The sequence below is a fragment of the Pinus tabuliformis genome, chromosome 8 (assembly GCF_031772625.1).
Source record: "Pinus tabuliformis cultivar Carrire ecotype Pingquan chromosome 8, CPIR1, whole genome shotgun sequence".
NCBI lineage: Eukaryota > Viridiplantae > Streptophyta > Pinopsida > Pinales > Pinaceae > Pinus > Pinus tabuliformis.
This window is the reverse complement of record NC_142294.1, coordinates 332033922-332055125: the sequence shown is the minus strand read 5'-3', so window position 1 is coordinate 332055125 and position 21204 is coordinate 332033922. Positions and strand designations below refer to the sequence as shown.

Below are 21204 nucleotides of genomic sequence, written 5' to 3'. Positions count from 1 at the left end.
CTATACCTCATGGATGTAAAAGAAGGGAATTTACAATGGTAGTATCATAATGGAAAAAAAGGACAACATGAGAAAACATAAATATATATAGTGCACCCAATAATGAAAGTATATATATTAACACCCTAAGGGATTTGCTTTCCAAACCTAACCTAAAGGACTGATAATGAGTATAAGGGGATGTGATTAGGAAATAAGTGAATAAGTCAAGAAAGGTAATCAAAGAAAAGTATGGCACATGATAAAAAAAATAGAAATGCTAGAAAGATTTGTGGTGTAATTTGTTGGTTAGCTTTTGTTGATTTTAACAAGATTTTGCCCTTGCATTCTTGTAAAATTACTAACTTGTGTCTCTAACTGTAATGATCTATTGAAGAAAGATCAAAGGAAAAAGGATACAATAAATAAAATCAACTGAATTATGGAGCCCTGAATCTTGCATGAAATGACTATAGTATAAATGATGTTGACATAATGGGGCCAACTTTCACAAAGGATAAGATATTAGTTATTGTGAAAGTGGTAAGTTGAATTAATTACCCTAGAGATCAATAATATTTTTTTGTGACATGTTTGACACCATAAAAGTATGATGGTGCCAAAGAAACAGATCATCGATTGTAGTCCATCATGGGAATAAAGAGAGAAGCCCTTCCTTGTTATGATGACAAGAATGGATACTATATGAGAAGATAACAAGATAACCAATTACTCTCAGGTTGGAGTAGATTTATTCTCTATTAATATTCCATCAAAACTTACACATCAATATTTTTTTTTGAAGGAAGTGAATGTGACATGATTTATAAGAACATAACCATATTTTAGTAACATGACAAGTATATGATAGTCAATATGCATACAAGCGTAAAATGGAGAAATCCTATGATGATATACAGAAGAAAAATGGTGTAAAAACTACATTAATAACCTATAATATAAATATGACAAGGCGCCAAATTTGAAAAAAATATATATACCCTTGGGTGGCACTAATGAAAAATAGAAAAGTAGCCTGAGATGTGCATAACTAAGTTTACTTGGACATATGGTCATATTGACTATGAACAGGAAGTTACCTTAATCTTTATTCATGATCGACTAATGTGTATGTAGCATTTGAATTATGATAAAGTACACTAATGTTAGTAGTACAAAATTTACTAGTAATTTCTTATAAAGAGTAAAAAGTAATATATGGTTGAACATGTTATTATTGTTAAGAAAATTGTTTAAGCAGAATGGATACCTTTTTGGTTGGAAGCTTATAGTGGAACCCTATGGTGGGGTATTTTCCAATTGGCATACCCATTGGGCAGTTAAAATAAATTACAATAATGAATTTATAATGATATTGCCAACTCTTAAAGAGTACATACTAAGTTGTGATGAATGATGGTGATCTTTGTTAGCTATATAAATAAAAACTGGTAGTGTTTGTAAAGAGGATTATATATATATATCCATCCATATATATTGACAAATGGAAGTTAATGATCATAGTGATTATGGATGTAGGTATAACCAGACGAAGTAATCCTGGTTGAACCTTGGCGCATTCTGGCTCAGAGAGAAAAACACGATGGTTACCCTGAAAGCACTGGATCAGAAAGAAAAGCATGATGGTTATCCAGATTAGGTATAGTGAAATCACTTCAAAGTGGAGAGAGTGGAGAGGTTATGTGGGTGAAATTAAGGGGTTTTAAATTTTTATTGGGTGAATATTTTGTATCAGAGTTTGCCTCAAATTTATTTTATAAAAAAATTTGGCATGGTGGTTAGCCCACCTTATTTTAAGAGGTAGGATAAAAAAAGTAAATTTAGCCCTTGAAATTAGGAGAATAATATGTATTTATGATAATTATTTTCCTTGCCCATTTGGTGTAAAAAAGGTTTTTCTGGTATTGGGATTAATTTCGATAAAATGACCTTCAGTTTTTGGAATAAATGGTTATAAAAGACTAATTCATTTTTATTTAAAAATTCAAGTCTCTTATTGTGATTTCTATTTAAAGATTGAATAACGCTCTTTCTCTCTTCCATTTTGCATATGTTTAGTCAGAATCATATACGAGGGTTGTCCACAAAGTTGTAGAATTTGAATTAATAAGTCAACAATCAACGTACAATGGTACAAGTAAGTCTATGTTTTAATGGATTTTTTTGTATAAAATTGCATGTGCTGTGTGTGCATAAGTTAAAAATCTATTAGGTTTCTAGAGGGATTAAATATGTTCTACGCAAATATTTTAATCATTTTTTCCGTGTAAATTTTGAAGACATTGAATCCATTTTATTCATTCACGTGGTATATATATATATATATATATATATATATATATATATATATATATCTAGAGAGAGAGAGAGAGAGAGAGAGAGATAAAATATGTTGTGTGCAAATTTTTAGTCAAAATTTTCAGTGTAAATAAAAATTGTAGGCTATAAAAATGTGAATCCACATGTTATACCCTTACTGTCAACCATAATTAAAATATTTCAATGTCCATATGAACTATTAGAATCTTATAGCAATTTTATAGAGAAATAAAGTAACTAAAATTAATAATAATAAATATTTTTTTTAGTATAACAAATTGTATAGTTCTTCTACTTTCTAAAAATATTTGGACACTAGACTTAAAAAACATTTTAAAAATATTTTAGTACATGACTCAAATAATTTTTTTAAATATGCATGTTCAATAATTTATATCAATCTCAAATTCATGCATATGTATATGGAGAGAGGGTAAATTACTAATTATTTTAATGTTGATCATAATAAAATATTCCAATGTTGTAAGAGGAGTAATTAAAAGTAAAAATGTTTGGAGGATATACGTATTTTATTTAATTATTAATGTAAAATAAAATACAACATTTAAAAATATATTCAATGTAATTAATAAATAAATTTTTTTAATATGGAGGGTTAATTAATATTGAAATGTACTAATTATTTTAATGTTGATCATTATAAAACATTTCAATGTTGTAAGAGGAGTAATTAAAAGTAAAAATGTTTGAGGACATATGTATTTTATTTAATTATTAATATAAAACTAAAATGCAACATTTAAAAATATATTCAGTGTGACTAATAAATAAAATATTTTAATATGGAGGGTTAATTAATATCGAAATGTATTAAAAAATATATTAATAACAGTAAACTCATTTTAATGTGGTAAATATACTCCATAGAAAAAATATTTGAAGATAAATATTTAAATGTGTTTATATTATATATGATTAAAAAATACTATATATTCATTATATGAAGCAACTATAAAAATAATTTTCTTGGCTAAAACATTTTAAGTAGTCTCATTGTGGTCGGTTTTTAAGAATATTTTTTGGTCAATTTTATTTGAAATCAAGCAAAGATGTGTTAGAATTGCAAGTTTAAGCTATGTAATTTACAAAATCCAAGTCCCCGAGTAACTTTTGAAGACATTTAACTCATTTTTAACATTCAAAAATACAATTTAAACAATGAAAAATTGCAGTCGGTCTTTGTGTGTCTATATATATATTAGGTTTCCACATCTGTTGTGTGCAAATGTTTTAGTCAAAATTTTCACTATAATAGAGGTTTTCCTTGGAGCTACAAAATTTTCTTCCTCCCCTGAAAAAATCCCATATACTCTTTCTCCAAGATTGAAATCCAATCTAAACTAATATAAACATGTACATATACTTTGGAAGATTCAAATCCAATCTAAACTAACACAAACATGTACGTGTACACTAATTTGATCATGTGTGTGCAAATTTGTTATTAGTGAGTCAAGTTTCTAATTAAAGAGTTGATCCTCATATCCCACAGATAAAAGCATACATACAAAGAAAAAAATCATCCCATATACTCTTTCTCCAAGATTGAAATCCAATCTAAACTAATATAAACATGTACATATACTCTGGAAGATTCAAATCCAATCTAAACTAACACAAACATGTACGTGTACACTAATTTGATCATGTGTGTGCAAATTTGTTATTAGTGAGTCAAGTTTCTAATTAAAGAGTTGATCCTCATATCCCACAGATAAAAGCATACATACAAAGAAAAAAATCACTGTAATCACTCTCAATAAGAATTTTGGGCAATCTTGATGGATAACCTAGTTTTCAAAACCCTGGGGTATAAAGGAACTATGTCTTTTCAAAATTTTCCTCACACAATTATATTTTATATCTAATTTTTTTTACATTATATTTGTTTTACCTCTAGTTTGGTGCATAACAAGTGAGTTCTTATTTTAATAAAAAATGATTACAAGTTAAATGAGTATGATTAAGTAGATGAGGTAGAATATATACCTCTAGTTTCATGCATAACATTAGCAAAGAAATCATATACTCCATACACAGTTTATTATTCCCTAATGGTATCCTATAACCATAATATCGATTTAATGGCCCACTCACATCCCAAAATAATTAGAGATAATGGTACTTAGTAAAAATGTTTTACAATCATATAAAATTCCATGTACAAGAATTACATTGGCACATATAACATTGATTTCCCATTATGAAGAAATAGTAAACGTATAGCAATATTCAACATTCAACATTGAAATACTAAAATAACATAGCAAAGCTCATTGTGTTAATCAATTGAATAAAGAAACTAAAGGAAAAACTTATCTATTTGAAATTTCAAGGCCAACACGAACTTACGTAGATAAGTGTTCCACCCAACCATACACTGTATTACACTTATTTTTTTTATACTAGGCTACCCCAATCAAGGCTATGATAACACTAAGGAAAATTAGAACATTTTATGTAAAATCATTCTATCTTAGGATTACCTATCTTAGAACAACACAACTATTTTGGTGACACATTGACTTTCTTACATATAAAAAGGAGAATACCTTCCTTATCTACTCAATATTCCCTCAAAAGTCTCTAATCTCTCCCTCTATGTGTGCATAGAGGGTGTAGATACTATCCATTAACTCCAACAACATTTACTTAGTTATTGAACTTTTTCAAGTTTTAAAGGCTTCCTTGCTTGGTTGCTCAACCCCTACTATGATTTCCTCCTTAGATTTTAAACATGGCTTCTCCATCAAATAGCTTGATATATTTCTTGGATCCCTTTCCAACCCAATTTTTGAATCTCTCTATATTCTCCCTCTCTAGATTTCACTTATTTTCCAAGGAATTAACTTCTAACCATTTGAATCTCTTCCTTATCTATTTTCATATTCTATACATATTTTTATAGTTCTCGTCACATGAATTCAAAATGGTCTTTATCATTCCTTGATGAACCTCCTAGTACAAATCAATACCTCTAAAACTACTTTCAGGGATGTTAGCTTCAACCAAGAGAGAATGAATTTACCTCTCCCTCTATTTCTTTCTCTCGTATAACCTGCTTCTCTTCCATATGATTTTCCTTCTCTATTGTGTCTAGCCCCATGCATCCCTCTTCAATATTATTTGCATGAGTTCATAATGATCACACATCATTAATATGAATGAAAAATGACGTCCACCATTCATCTTAGAACCAAAACTAATTATATCATTTAGGTGATCATTGATTTATACTATGTTTCATGTCTTAGTCCAATAATTACCAATAATGAATCATCCCTTCTTCCCTACAACTATTCACATACATTCCTCTAAGGCTACATGAATCATTGCCTCTATGTACTCAATTTCTTACATCCAATCATGATTTTATCCCTCCCCCTCAACCAAAAGTGTGGGGGGGTAAAATGATGAATGAATGAATCAAAAAATTTCCTCGTCTCCAACACCCCAAGAGACCTCATTTCCCCCCTTATTGTGGGGACATGATTTTTTTCAAAGAAAATGTGAGAAAATCTAGGTTTTACCCCTCCTCTCACAATTCCCATGATGAAGGTACATATCACATTGATTTTGTAATTGTGGAACACATACATATCCACAACCACCACATTCATTCGATGATTGTATCTGTATTTTTTGTACGGAAAATGGTAATGAAGGAAACAAAGTAATGTTTTGAAAAATGGAAAACTAAGGATTATTCAGCATGTAGAACCCACTCATATCCTCCGACCTTTCCTATCTCCTGCTATCATAACCACTTTTTTATGTGATCCTATCTTAGGTAGCCCTATTATTTTATTAAATTCAAGAAAGATAATACTTACATTATTCAATGTACCATAAAATTTCTTCCTCATGGTGTAAATAAGGCATGGTAATTAAAATATACATGTTAAACAAAATTGAACATTTAATCATAATTAAGTATATTTAATCAAAGGGATTCAATACTACGACACTTTATCATATCCCCCTTCAAATAAAACAATAATAAATATTCTCTTCTCATTAACAACACTTATTTTCCTCATTCTTTAGTTGTATTTGCAGTGCCATTCTATTCACTATCTTGCTCTACCACCAAAATTCAACATTCCAACATATGCCTACATTAGTAATCAAGTAAGCATACATATTATATCAATTATCAAGAAACACTTATCTTATGCACAAGATTTCTCAATTCCATGATGTAAGAATCTATTCAAATATATGTATTTATTTGTATTTAATACTTATCTCTATGGATATGCATCTATCCCACATAATGTCTTCCATAGGAAATAATTAATTTCATTATCCTTCTCGTGTAAGGAGAGCACTAACTTACTACTAGACATCCACTAGTAGTATATAACATGTGGTAATCACAGGGTTCCTTTGTCATAGCAATGGCCTTTCTTCGAGGGTTTCCATATTCAATAGCCATCATCTACCATCTATCATACTCATACAATTACCATATATATATTCATATATAACTTATAAATTCCATGTCTAATTCATAAATAATATCATATTTCATAAATATGATATTCCTTCTCATAGTTTTTGGCTCTTGTGTGTTATAGCACCTAATATTTCTTATAAAATTACACTCATTTTAATATTTGAGACCATTCTACCTACAACCTAAACTTTTCAATCAACCAAGTATAAGTGAGTATCTATGCACATAATCCTTTCATTCAATATTTACTACCATCCATGAGGTATTCTCAGAATAATATTATCAAACTAATAATTCAATCATTTTTAGTTGTTAATCATGCTTTATGAAATGGAACTATGATTCAATGTACATGGGTTACTTAAAATACCTACCATTAAAAGATGAAGCTAAATATTTATTCCAATAAACCAATGTGCCAATACTCATTATCACATCTACTCAATCTATCTTTGTCGCTTGATATCAAAATACTACATTTCTATACCATGTATTCCACCATCATCAGTTGGAAGGTCTAGCCAACACCTCAACGCATCATCTAGTCACCTCTCATATATACCTTAGGAATACTACAAGGATCTTCACTTCTCTACTCTATATTACCTTAGGAACCCTCTCCTCGATAGTTTCTCCTCACTATTTGCAAAAAGGTTAAAGTTTACAACACCAATATAAGCAGGGAGACAATTGGACACTTGTGCAATATTATATCCTTCCATATCCATCAAAAATATGGTCTCACACATTAGCTCTATTGGAATTCACTTTCATGATTTATACAAATTCATAACATGATTATGTTACCCATTCACTCATTTTCATGTGACCCAATCATGAAATACTAATTCGTGGTTGAATCAAAAGGATTATAACAATCTTGCGATACGAAAAGCTTCTTCCTTTATTATATCCCACCTACGTATAATTATCATACATGCATTCCATCGTAAAAATAAATAAATGAATATATAAAGTATGCCTAAAGGAATCCTTACTCCAATCATTCCAATTCATATATGTTGGCATCATTAGTTTTCATACATGGATAGTTTCCTTCAGCATTCTTGGCATTACTCGATTAGTTGATGTCTTGTGGCAACTCACATGATACATGAATCAACCTATTGACAAGAATCCTATCATATTTATCATTTTCAAAAGGTTTTCTATCATAGGCCACTTCATCATTAACACTTTCAACCATTGTTGATATTTTTTTGGAATAAATTGTGTGTCAATATTTGAAATGCCCAATATTCGAGTGGACACTCCACACATCATCAAGGAAAAAGAAAGAAATAAAATATGAAGTGATTTTATTAATGAAAAGTGAATATAAACGTAATAGAAAGGTGTTAACCATGACACAACAAATATGAAGTGATTTTATTAATGAAAAGTGAATATAAACGTAATAGAAAGGTGTTAACCATGAGACAAGAAAATGGGTTCCAAGGAATGGAAAAGATCTTTAAATCTTATAAAGAATGATCTTGAAATTAGGAGAAATTTGATCCATAAAAGATAAATTATTCTCTTTATATATTTGATTATTTAAGGAATGTCTTTTTCTCATTTCACTTTGCGGTGCCACAAAAGAATCTCTGCCTTTTAGAATCTAGTATGTTTATTTTATATTTTCTTTGAAAATACTTATTGTTTGTTAAGAAAGGAAAACGAGATCTGCTTAGTTAACTAAAGAGAAAAAATGCTCTATGCGCTAGGATCCTATGTGTTCATCATAGAGTCCTATTATCATGAGACTCACATTCAACTAATGTAATTATACTTTGATTCCAATACAATAAAATCATTACATGTTATTAGATGAGAATGATATATTGTTTAGTGCACTACCATTCTTGAAGTGAAAAATCCCTTGATGATAATTGTTTTGTGATATATTTTTCGAAGTAATAAACATGCAAAGGTTATTCTTTATATTTTTGTTATATTTTTTAGCTCACCAACTGTAGTATTTTAGTGAGTTTGTGTTATTACCGTCTTTCTTTTTTCATCATGTAGGAAATTAAGTTTTAATACATATTTATCTTCCATTAATTTTCATTTTTCATTTTATGCCATTTCAAATAATTTTTTACCAATTCAACAATTATCATAGTTGTCAATTGTAGAATAAAGTGCAACAACTACTACAATACTTATGATCCAAAAATAAAGTGAAAAACCTAAACATGATGAGGAAGCATCGTATTTTAAAGTTGTTGGTTTATTTGAACTTGAGGAATCGGAGAAGTATCTACCTTTTAGAAAAGTGATGTATGAGAAAACAAAAGAATGTCATGTAAATATTCATGATTTTGATATAGCTATTCATAGACCTTATTTCATGTGAAGCCTACAAAATAGGAATTACATTAAACATGATTGACTTATCCAAATGCATCAAGAACAAGTTTGAGCAAAATAATTTCTTTAGTTCAACATCACATGCCTTTGGGGGTGCCTTTCCAACTAGTATCCCCTTGGGATGTGATAATACCTGTGTGGTAAAACATGATAAAAACATGAAAAAATATTTGCAATAGTGTATAATAAAAACCTAGAGCAACATGCAATTTTTCTTTACCAAAACATGGAAATTAGTATATTATAATGCAACTAAATAATTTTCTGATTATTATATATATTTTTTATACATTATCAAGGAATCACCAATATTTTACATTGTTTTCTATTTTTTTAGAAGATTAGTCAAGAATTTGCAATAACATATAACCTAGTGAAAAATTAGGTAAGATTTAACAAAAAATTATAATTTAGTGAAAGATTCGCCAAAAAATTGTATACATATATTATATCAATGAAAAAATAGCATATTCATGTTTATATATAGCATGGGGATTCACCAGTTGGTCAGATAGTTAAGAAAAGATAAATATTAACTTGTTACTCGTGATAATTATTTCCTGTTTGAAAGGGAATGAAACAAGTTGGGTTGAAATATACATATATTTCTAATTAAATATTTGTGTATGGGTATTTCTATTAAATTATTTAAACTAGTGGAGAAGACTAGTTTCAGGCTACAGTGGTTAAATAGTAGCCACAACATTATATACTAATTTCCATCTAAAATTAATTATAAAATTGTATCGAAAATAGAATCGTTGGTACAAACTATAGAGTGCAATAGTGTTAACATGAGAAAGTTTTAATGATGAGCAACATGAACTAGGGTTAGTTCTAGTTAGCAAGTAGGAATTAGCATCCAGAACAATCCCTATTCTATATCATTAGCACAACATTCTCCCAATTATATGACAGGTCTCGGTAGGTAGAGTTGAGTCCTTCCTAACACTGTAACTATACTAACATTGGATAATAATATTTATAAGGTAACGAATAAGAAACATAAAGCTAGTCAGATAAATTGATGGAAACGACCATGCAAGCGCATAACTATATATTTGAAGGAAAATAAACCATGTGTGGAACTATACATCGTAGTATTTATTCACCAGAAAAATAACTAGAGTAACTGGTTTATCATAGTTAAAAAAAAGAAGATGAAATCACTTTCATATTCCAATACCTGTGAATTTGAATGGTAGAAGATGCAAGTTAAGGAAAGTACCGAGCACAAAAATAATTCTATACTATTCATATTGCTTCCATTGTATAAAAAATAATATTTGTAGCAACCTAAGAACAATCCCTCAATCTTTCCCATACATTCTGATTAAGTGACAGACTAACAAGTAAACCTTTGTATCAATGGCTTTGTGTCTAGTTGTAAATACAGAGCCCAAATAGACATAATTTTGTGAACATAACAGTAAGTGAAAATTCTGATAACTATCACATAGCTTCATGAATAAAACCATATAATAGGGGTATACACTACCTTGAATTACTGTTAAGAAATATGCAAGGAAAAGAATATGTACAGGGGAAGCATGTTGCAACTATAGAGGACAGAGGGACAGTAACAACATTATTAAATAATGGAACTGGTATGAGTCTAGAGGAGACTATTCAATGGAACATTATTAAAATTATTTAATTTGGAGTTTCCAGAAAAGCAAACACATAAAACTCAAGGTAACCTCCACGGAAATTGTATTAATTGTTAAATAGAATAAAAAAACTACTGCAAAATTGTTTGCTTAGAAGAGCATGGTTGTGCCATGTAAATTATAGTTATCACAATGAAAACCCTAACTGGGTGGAAATATGTCAAGTGCTAAATAGATAGATGATTACATTAATCCATTAATGGGGCGTGGGTCAAATGACTAGTTTAAACCATAGAACTCGTTTGAGGGTGGTCTTGAAGATGAGACTTATAACAAGTTAAACAAATGCTTGCTTAGGACCTAGAGGAGGAAAAACCCCAAGTGATTAAGGAATCGAATGCCAAACTCCAAATTCAATGAATAAGGGACTCCATGATGAACTAAACTATCAGTGAAGCCCTGGAGACTAGTCAACAAAGAGGATTAAGAAAGGACGCCAATAGAAAGGAAAGAAAGAGAAACGATTATCAATACTTGAATATTTGGCGTGTCTGAAATTTCAATCTGTATGTGGGAAAAATGATAGGGTTAGTACCCTGGTAAAAATAAGTAAATAAAATAAATGCAAAGTGTGATGGTAAAAATGGTTGGAAACAACACGACCATCTTTCCCTTGATGAAGTGTTAAACTTTAAAGAAATGATAAGCAACCAATACTATTAATTCTGTGACAACCCTCATCCGAGGAAAGTTAGCCAGAATCTCCACTATCCAATATCATAAACTATCGGAGATTGAAATACAACAATGTAATACCTGGGAAGATAGAATTTGGTGGTCTAGGTTCGAATCATTGGAGTTGAACCCCGTCAAGTTCTCAGTAGCAAGAGTGAGGTGTTGGAGTGGCAAGAGTCATACAACCAAAAAAAATGGCCTGTAATAAAACCTGGAGTCGTGAATAATTCTACACTCTGTGAAGAACCGAGGTCATATTATTAGACATAGCCCAGCGAAACTAGGGGTATTACTGGCATGGGAGAATATAAACAAAGTATGAGGAGACGGGGAATTAGTTTAGATGCGAGAACAGGTCAAATCGAAGAGTAAATATAGTAAGGCTAAAAAAATAAAATAAAAAATTAATTCATGAGATAATTTTTGAAAAACAAGGCTTAATAACTGTATCATTACAGAGCTCCCAATCTGCAAGATAGCAATTGACTAAACCCTTTCCCTATAATTAGTAAATGAGGTGAAGGGTACCAGAGAATTACCAGAGTAGAGATGGGTGCCTCCAAATTGTTTGTTAGGAAGTAGTGCCAAAGGGGATGTTTTTTAGAAGGAAAAACCAGAGTTGCAAAGGGAAATAGTGTAATCTTGGTGTCGAAGGCCACCAGGGAGTAGAGTAGTTGCCATAAAAACTCACCCTTTCTCTCTCGTGGATAAGAAACCCTAATATATGGAACCTTGAGATGGTTGACACCTCATCAATAGATGAGGCTCCTTCAACAAATGTGATTGCCAAGTATGTAGAAAATAATTCTGGAGGGTTTCCGTGAACCCAAGTTAGAACTTACCTCTATGTATTATATAATTCGCATTACAGGACTATTATATTTAGGTGGTAAAGTGTTTCCCTTTGAGAATAACTTCCCTTAGAGCCCACCTGTCGTCATTTTGGGCCTTTGGATTACATGTTAGATGATTGGGGATGTTCAACCATTTTATCATGCTAGGGAAAGGTAGTTGGAAGGAACTATATCCAAACTGAATTCCTTTCTGGTTTCCATTTATTTAAACTATTTTTAACTACTGAGAAGCTGATGATTTTTGAACGGACAACATAAAGCACTTGCCAAAGAGCATCCTACTGAGCACAAATAGATGCTTCATTTTCATGGTCTTTAATGTCCTTACTAGTTGAGCTAAATGTGATTATCACCCTCCCAATGCAAATCTGTCTTGTTGAACTTAGGCTGATATGTTCTTGTACTATGCCATTTTACTGCACAAGTGAATGTTAAGAATAAAGCAACATATGTGTTATATCCATATTGAAATGCATTATTAAAATCTCTGACTGAGGAAAGCCTCATTATATTCTGATTGGAATTGTGGAATTTATTTGTTATGCCCCTCAGTGTGCATTGAACTTAAAAAAATACTTTTGTATGACTTGTATTAATTGCTATCTTGTTTTGCTTCATTTCAACTCGGGAAATATTTTGAGTGGTTCCTAGATTAGAATTAGCAAAAAAACCCTGGAGGGGATGGGTATAAAATAGAACATAGATGACGCAGGCAGGGTCTCTGTATTTCTGGCTACTCCACTAAAAGACTATTATATTTAGATATTGCAAAGCATTATGAATATCTCTGATTAGGGGAAGCCTTATTGTATTCTGATTATAAGACATTGCAGAAGTTTTGTTTCCTTCTTGATGTGCATTGGCCTCTCAAAAGTTCTTTTGTGATAGTGATTCTATGTTTGTTTAAATTGGGGCAAGGTTTGCAATAAACCTTTTGGATTAGAATTGGCAGAAATCCCTGGAGGGATGGAAGTAGACTAGAACCAAAATGACACAAGAATCCCGTTGTATATTCGGCCACTCTAATGAAATACCAGTGCCACCACATCTTAAAAATATGTAACCCATTATACCAATTTGTAGAAACCGACCAAAAATGTTCTGTGGAAGGTATGTTCCAGCAGCACAACATCTATAGGGTTGGTTATCAAAAAATACGATTTCTAACATCTAACGAGTAACTTATTGATTTCTTTTCGATCAATATAATGTACAGTAGATGAGCATTATTTCTAGGATTGAGTGTATACCCAACAATTGCATAATCATCGCCATCTTTGAAGCCTTTGATACATGATCCAATCATGGACATGTCCATTATTTTAGTTGGGTTATCAGACATTTATTTGTTGTTGGTAACCTGTACCAACAACGTGAATCTGAACCATTGGAAGCAATGAATTAAAATTACAAGTAGATGATAACTAGATTTGGTTTGGAAGAGGAGGAAATCATATTTATAATGAATTTTGAAGGACTCGTTGAGAAGCCGATCAACTACCTTCTTCTCATGGAATTCTTGCCATATTTTATCGATGTAAATAAATTGTTCACAACAAAAAAAATCAAGGAAACTAACCAAGGAAACAAAAAGGGAGAAAACCACGGTGGAGATCCTACAACTCAATCCTATCTATCTTGGTGTTCTGAGAATGGATGCCACGATAAAAAGTATCCACAAATTTGCAAGTGCGAGAGATGCCTACTATAATATTAAATGCTTTCCTACAAATGAAAAATCTCACAGCAGAGTTGAAGAGTGTCTAAATCTGTAAGTGTTGTGACCAACGAATGAGAATAAACTCTCCAATCTCCCCAATGGTCGCCATTGGAATGCCTTGGTTGGTTGATGGAGTTTTTATGATCCAAAAAATCCTCGCGGATTCGAACTAACAACAGAAAAGAGAGGTAGGTTAAAATCTAAATTTGTATAACCTTAATGGAAACATTCATCCGTTGATTGTTTTGTTTTGATATTTCATCACATATGGTCGGAATTGTAACCTTGTTAATAAACCCTTCAAAAGTTAACAAAAAATTAATGAATTTGGTAGGAGCTTTTGCAATTTCTTATCTCGCACATCGAAAATGTTCTTTGCCTCCACTATAGAGGGAAACCAATATGTAATTTTCCATATATCTAAGTTTTTCTCTCAAATTTTTTTAGTTAGAGACCATAATAGTCTTTAATACAAGGTCAAGATAGTTTCTATCAGGTTGAAGTGTTTTACGGAGGACAAGAGGGGCCTTGTCCATGTAGGTAGGCAAATTCCCTGCTAATAAATATTATCATAACACATAAAATTGGGTTGATATATTCCTTATACCTGAAAGTATTAACTAGGCTTTTAAAAAACATTTTAAACACTCATACGTTTGCAAAGCCTGAAAATATAGAACTCAAAAAGCTCAAAAGTATCATCAAGAAAGTGGTTATCAAACCGCTAAAGCAAGGACAGGTTATTGGGAATCTGTAGCAAGCTAATCAATTACTAACAAAGAATTTATATGAAAGACAAACACTTCATCTCCATGTAGGGGATCTCTTGCTATTTAATTTTATCAGATTGAAGCATTTATAATTGTTTAGTTTATTGATATACATTTCAAATCTCAATAACCCACATATTATAGAGAAAATTCATATAAATAACTATGTAAATAATAGAGAAGATTCATATATGCATCTATGTTGATGATGTTAAGGGGATTTTAAATTTTCTTTTCATGCATTTTAAAATTTCCCTAATAAAAGTATATTTCGTGTTTCCACATATATAGATAGGAACACAATTTCATTTTACATTTTTTATTTAGGCCATTAAAAAGGTTAATGTATTTTATTTAAATTGATTATCCAAAACCTCAATTTTATTAATTAACATTTCTAATTTAGATTATAAAACTAATTTATATTTTTTTAAAGTGATTTAGCCATAATAATTTTTATATATTTTTATGTTAATTAAAAAAACCTTAATTCAATTTAACTTTGAAAATACTCCTTTTAAATAATTTAAATTAGAAAAATAAATTAGTGTTAATTATAAACAACAAAATTTATTTATTTATTAAAACATGTAAGATATTGTTAAGTTATCAAAAGTAATTTGTATTAATTCTCATTTTATGCAGGGGAAGCAAAAAAACTCCAGCCACTTCCAGATTTGTTTATTAGTATTGTATAACGTTTTGTATAGAAACCATTTTTTAAAGTCATTTTTAATATGTGAGTATTTTCCTTAAATTTGTGGTACAAAATATTCAAGACATTTTTTTTAATGATTATTGTATTATTGTAATATTTTTGTTATTTTTAAGTTAGTGGTGATGATGATATGGTCAAAAAGTTTCAGATAGTGAACCTATGATATAGAAAATATTTCATGGTATATCAAAGAATACTTTAGTTTCATTATATATTAAAAAACATCTCTTAATATATCCTTCCAATATCAAAATTTCCTATTTTTATTGATTTTTTTTTCTTTTTCTTTTTTCATAGGTACATTATTATATGCACATGTTGTCAATACTACCACTTGTGGGAATTGAATCTTGGTGGGGAGGATTCTATTCCTTCCTCTTAATGAGCAAGGATAACTCCAATTGACATTTCACTAAATATCCTATAAATGTATTTTTTTCTTGCTATTTTTAATACGAATTTTTTCTATCCCTAATAAGAAGATAGGAAATAATGAATATAAGCTTGGAAATAAAATAAAATAAAGGGAAACAAAATAAGTGCATTGAAATTAAAACATAGATATGCCACTATAATAATATAGCCTTGGGGTTGAAGAGCAAGATTTTATATTATTTTTACCCATTTATTTAGTCTAAGACATGGTCATGCACTCCTTAAGAAGGATTTTATGTATATGGATATTGTATTTGTGGAATTTAAAAGGTAAACCATCTCAAGTCATGAATTTTTCTCTAGATCTATGATCCTTCAAATTTGAAATAAAAATTATCTAACTAGCTAGCTATCATGATTGTATCAAGATTGTCGGTGTAATAATTTGTAAGTGTATAAGCCAATTAACCCATTTACATTTTCTTATCATTACTATTCAAAAACATTATCATTAGGAGAACTACAAGCGATTGCAATTCTATGTGGAATCTAACCTAGGGGCTTTCTTATTTTCCTTTAGCTATAAATGAGTTCTTTATTTCTTTTACTTTAACATTGTATTATGGTTTTTGACATACTAATATAAATATCAATTTTTATTAATAAGAAAAAAATTATATTATGTTATACAATGGGTGTATCAAATGTAATCTTACCAAGGAATGCACGAAATAGAAATAAAATTATCTTAATTTCTAGTTAGTGCTAAATAAATTCAAGGTATACTTTTAAAACTTAGAAAATGTTGGTGAATCCTCTATTTCAATAATTTCTCCATATATCTACATTTTTCTCTTGAAAAAATTTAATAAGACTCCATAATAGTCTTTAATACAAGGTGAAAATACTTTCTATCATGTTGAAGTAAAGTGTTTTATGAAGGACATGAGGGGCCTTGTCCATGTAGCTAGGAAAATTCCCTAATAATAAATACTATCATAACTATGTAGATTTGGGTTGATATATTGATTATTCCTAAAATTATTAAGTACAGTTTTACAAAACAGTTTAGACACTCGTTACATTTGCAAAGCTTGAAAACATAGACCTCAAAGACCTCAAAAATATCATAAGGAAAGTGGTGAACAAACCACTAAAGCAGCGACATGAGTTATTGAGAATCTATAGAAAGCTCATCAATTAATATCAAATAATTTATATGTAAGACAAACTCCTGATCTCCATGTAGAGGATCTCTTTCTATTTAATTTTAGCAGATTGAAGCATTTCTAATATTAGAGTTTCTTGATATTTATTCTTTCGTTAGATGACTTCCCATGATTTTTTACTTGTTTTGTGTACAAAGCATTAACATGAAACCTTTTATTTAATTAAAATTTTTGATAAACATACATTTTTATGACACAGAGAAGGAGTTCGAGTGACTTGCATTTATTTCTATTCTAGGTCACAACATTACTCATAATTATGAGGAATCAGAATAATGTGTTAGATGGGTGAATTCTCTAATCTATGAAGTGGAGTTCTTGTTTTCTTTCTATGCAACTACTACATTGACATACTTACATTTTGGAATGACTATACTGATGACAATTATTCTTCGTTGTATGGGTTATATCCATCCTTCCCATTTACATTTCTCAAAGCTTACAAAATTTGTGATCCATGCCAATTTGACTTGTTGGCATGAATGTCAGTTTCATTTAGAATTATGTTTGGTTTTACTAGGTGATATTGATACACATGTTTTCTCTATTTTGAAAACAAGTACCACACCCCTTTGTAGGATTTAAATCAATACACTCACTTTCTCACCTTTTATGTTCATTTGTATGTAAATAAACAATTTAGCTGTTGTGAGAGTTACTAAGAATTGTTGGAATTTTTTTATATGCAGGAACCTAATACATACTAAAAATATTACATCCCATAAAAGCATTGAAAGTATGGAAAATTGTAGGAACATATAAAATTTCAAAGTGAAAAATGTGATGCAAATTCTTGAAATTTCCTATTGAACATACATTAATTTGGTTATGCCTTTTGGGGTGATGTTTTTAAGGACACGTTTTAACATGGATTCTATCCACAGACTATGTGGGGGTAATAAATTGTAGATCATCCCTAGAAAATATGGTTTCATTGCTCAACTGAATGAAGGACATCATCTTAAGAAATGTCCTACTGAATTTCAAGTGGAGAAGGTCTTGCAGGGCTTCGACCCCAGTAAATTCAACTTCACCAAAGTAGGTCAAGAAGAGGTGTTTTTCTCTTTTTAAGAAAGAAATGAAAACAAAGTTCAACACTTGGAAAAATCCCCTACCTTTGACAGTCAAATGTGATTTCCATAAATGTAAGCATAAATAATGATGATGGTAGGATCTTTCAATGTAGTGTTTGAGAATTTTCAGTGTGCTTTGATGCATTTTTTTATTTCTTTTACTCTACTTTGATGCAATTTTGATGTTATTCTTTGTTTTACTAAAGGTGAGTCCAATTAAATATGGGTATGTGCTTCTTGTGTCTAGAGTAATTGATTTCTTGTCCCAATGCATTGATTGTAATAACTTGCTGTCAGCATTGGATTTGGCTCCCGAGGCTGGCAACCCATTTTTTCATCTTGTGTACAACAAGCTCGGATCTTTGCAAATATAAACCATCTAGACTTCCACTTAATTCCACTATTTTAGTTGAAACATGTGAATCTTTTATCATTGAAACTGTTTCGATGCAACTTTGAACAAAAATAAGAATAGGTTAAAGAATACATCTTTTTTATTTTTTTCGATTCAATAACTAATTTTGAAGTGTAAAGATATGATTACAACTATGATATCTGAATATTGTGCAAATTGGCATGATGAATCAATGTGGTAGGTTTATTTCCTTAACATTCCTTTCCCCATCGAAAATCACCCATAAAGAGAGTACCATGGAAGTCTGAGACAGGCAGGGTCAATATCTTCCAACTTCTCCATTTTTTTTTTAAGTTATGCTAATTCTATTAAGGTAAAACAATATCATACACTGAGGCTGAAGCCTATATTTAGCTATGCCAGATGAAAGACATCAACCAGCAAAAAAACTAGAAAATGAACTACCCAGACGGGAAACTAGTTCTTAACCAAAGTGTCTCAAAAAATAGTTATCTTGCTGGCCACGCAGGGGAAACTAGCAAATTAATCAATTTTGCATCATTGTAACTGAGGAGCCTAGAAAAAGTAAAACCAACTTAAGAGTCTAAAATTTTAGCTTTGCCCAAAAAAGCCATTGAAAGCAGAAACTAAAGAACAAAGTCCCAATGAACCTGAGACATGTGGCATGTTGAGTGGCATTTTACTAGGTAGGTGCGTGGCAAGTTGAGTGGCAACAATGTGACAAACCAGTCATCGAACACATGGAAACGAGGTGGCAGCTAGGTATGTGGCGGTGACGGAGGGTGCTCCTCCATGATGAAGCGTCTGTGCTCGTCCATGTCGCCACTTGGCAGTGGCGAAGTCTCCATGTCACCTGGATGTAACTCCGGTTGTTCTTCCTCAATGATGCAGCAGTATTCATCTATGACCTAGTTCATCTGCGGAGCCATTTCCACTTCCTTCCCTGCACATCTGGTTTGTTGTTCTTGGCTCTGCTCCTCTGCACCTTGATGAATTGATTGAGCCAGCTCCGCTTTGGCCTTGGTTTGGCTACTCCCGGCTATGGTGCTTTCGCCACCAACTCTATTCGAGGGCCCCATTACGTTGGTGTAGCCAACACCCATTGCTCCTTGATCCTCAGTGGCCATGAGTCGACCACCAATCTTAGAGTCTTGTGCCTTAGAATTTTTCTTTTCCTCATAAAGGCTAATGGTGATGGTGGCATTGATGAGGGGTTGGTCCAGGGCAGAGCGAAAGATGAATTGGGCGTGCTGGGAATGGGGTGGCGGAGCTGGAGGAGTGCTTCTGAGAGAGGAGCTAGAACTGGAGGGGAAGCTGTTAGGAGGCATTGCAGAGGCCACTGGGTGGAAGTGACCTCTGCCACTGCACATGTTGGGGTAGTGGCCAATGTGCTACTCATCCTGAGAGGAGGTAGTCTCCAAAGCAGAAGAGTGTCATGAGTGACTCAAGCTCCTTCGGTTCCCACCTCTTCGGCTGCACATTCTATGGCACACCATGCTTTCTGCAATTGTAGGTGAATTTTGGTTCGAATTGGGCGCAGTCAGATGTAGTGTTGCAGTAGAGCTAACAGGCAATTCAGTAGAGGGATGAGCAACTAGGGCTGAAGGGATGAGAAAATGAAGATTTAGACTATGGGTGAAATGGATGCCCAAGCCAAAAGCGATGCAGCAATAAAGACTACAACATCTCCTAGTGGTTGTGCGGGTGTTGGGTGCCACCATGGCATGAGAGCAGAGGCATTGCAGAGGGTGAGGTTGGTGGGGAGGAATGGCAAGAGTAGAAGCTATATTTTCCTGAGAGTGCATCATTACCTTGAGCCGAGGTTGATGGAGGTTAATAGAGTGGTGGCAGTGTTCATTTGAGGTGCAATTATGGCAATGGTTAATGTCATTTTTGGACCACTGTGCCACCCTATGGGAGGCCATGTGATTTTGCCACACGCCAACCCAGCTGGCAACCACCTCATTGTCCTATGTTGTCACCCGCATTCGGGATCTTCCAACATCTCCATTAACCAATGAGGGGTTGGGTTTTTGAAGAGGGTTATACTATGGAGGGTGTCTCTAGCACTATTGGAAGCATTTTCATCGTTATTCAAGATAAAAACATACCATACAATGTTCTCATTGCAAATTGTGGCAAAAAGGTGTTTTTGTTTCCTTAGGTATATTGTAATAGCATATTACCAATATTTGTTCCTCCCTCATGCAACAATGTAGTTGAGATTGATGGTTATGTTGAGACTTGTTTATTTTTTCAAGTGTAGAATCATTTTTTATATTATTAAACATCTTCAAATTGTGTATGTAACTAGTGTTATGCAGAAAAACAAGCTTTGGGAGAAGTGGACCAAGAGATATTAGACACTCAAGTTAATCCTGTTGTGTGGAAAAACATGAATGCATTTAAAAACTTAAATGGTAAGTTCATTGCAAAAGGAGGATACCCCTATATACAAGGTTTGAGCAATAGTCCAGGAAATGTTTAGCTAAATGGCTTCTTTGGGGGTTCAATGTTTTTGGTTTAGAAGCATATCAGTAATGAGCATTTTCATACCATTGATGAAGACATG

General features: G+C 31.7%; 1 pseudogene; it reads left to right on the top strand.

Moving 5' to 3' along the window:
- The first annotated feature begins 474 nt into the window (after window positions 1–474).
- On the top strand, window positions 475–20995 carry LOC149235474 (GDP-L-galactose phosphorylase 1-like; annotated as a pseudogene).
- Window positions 20996–21204: the final 209 nt, after the last annotated feature.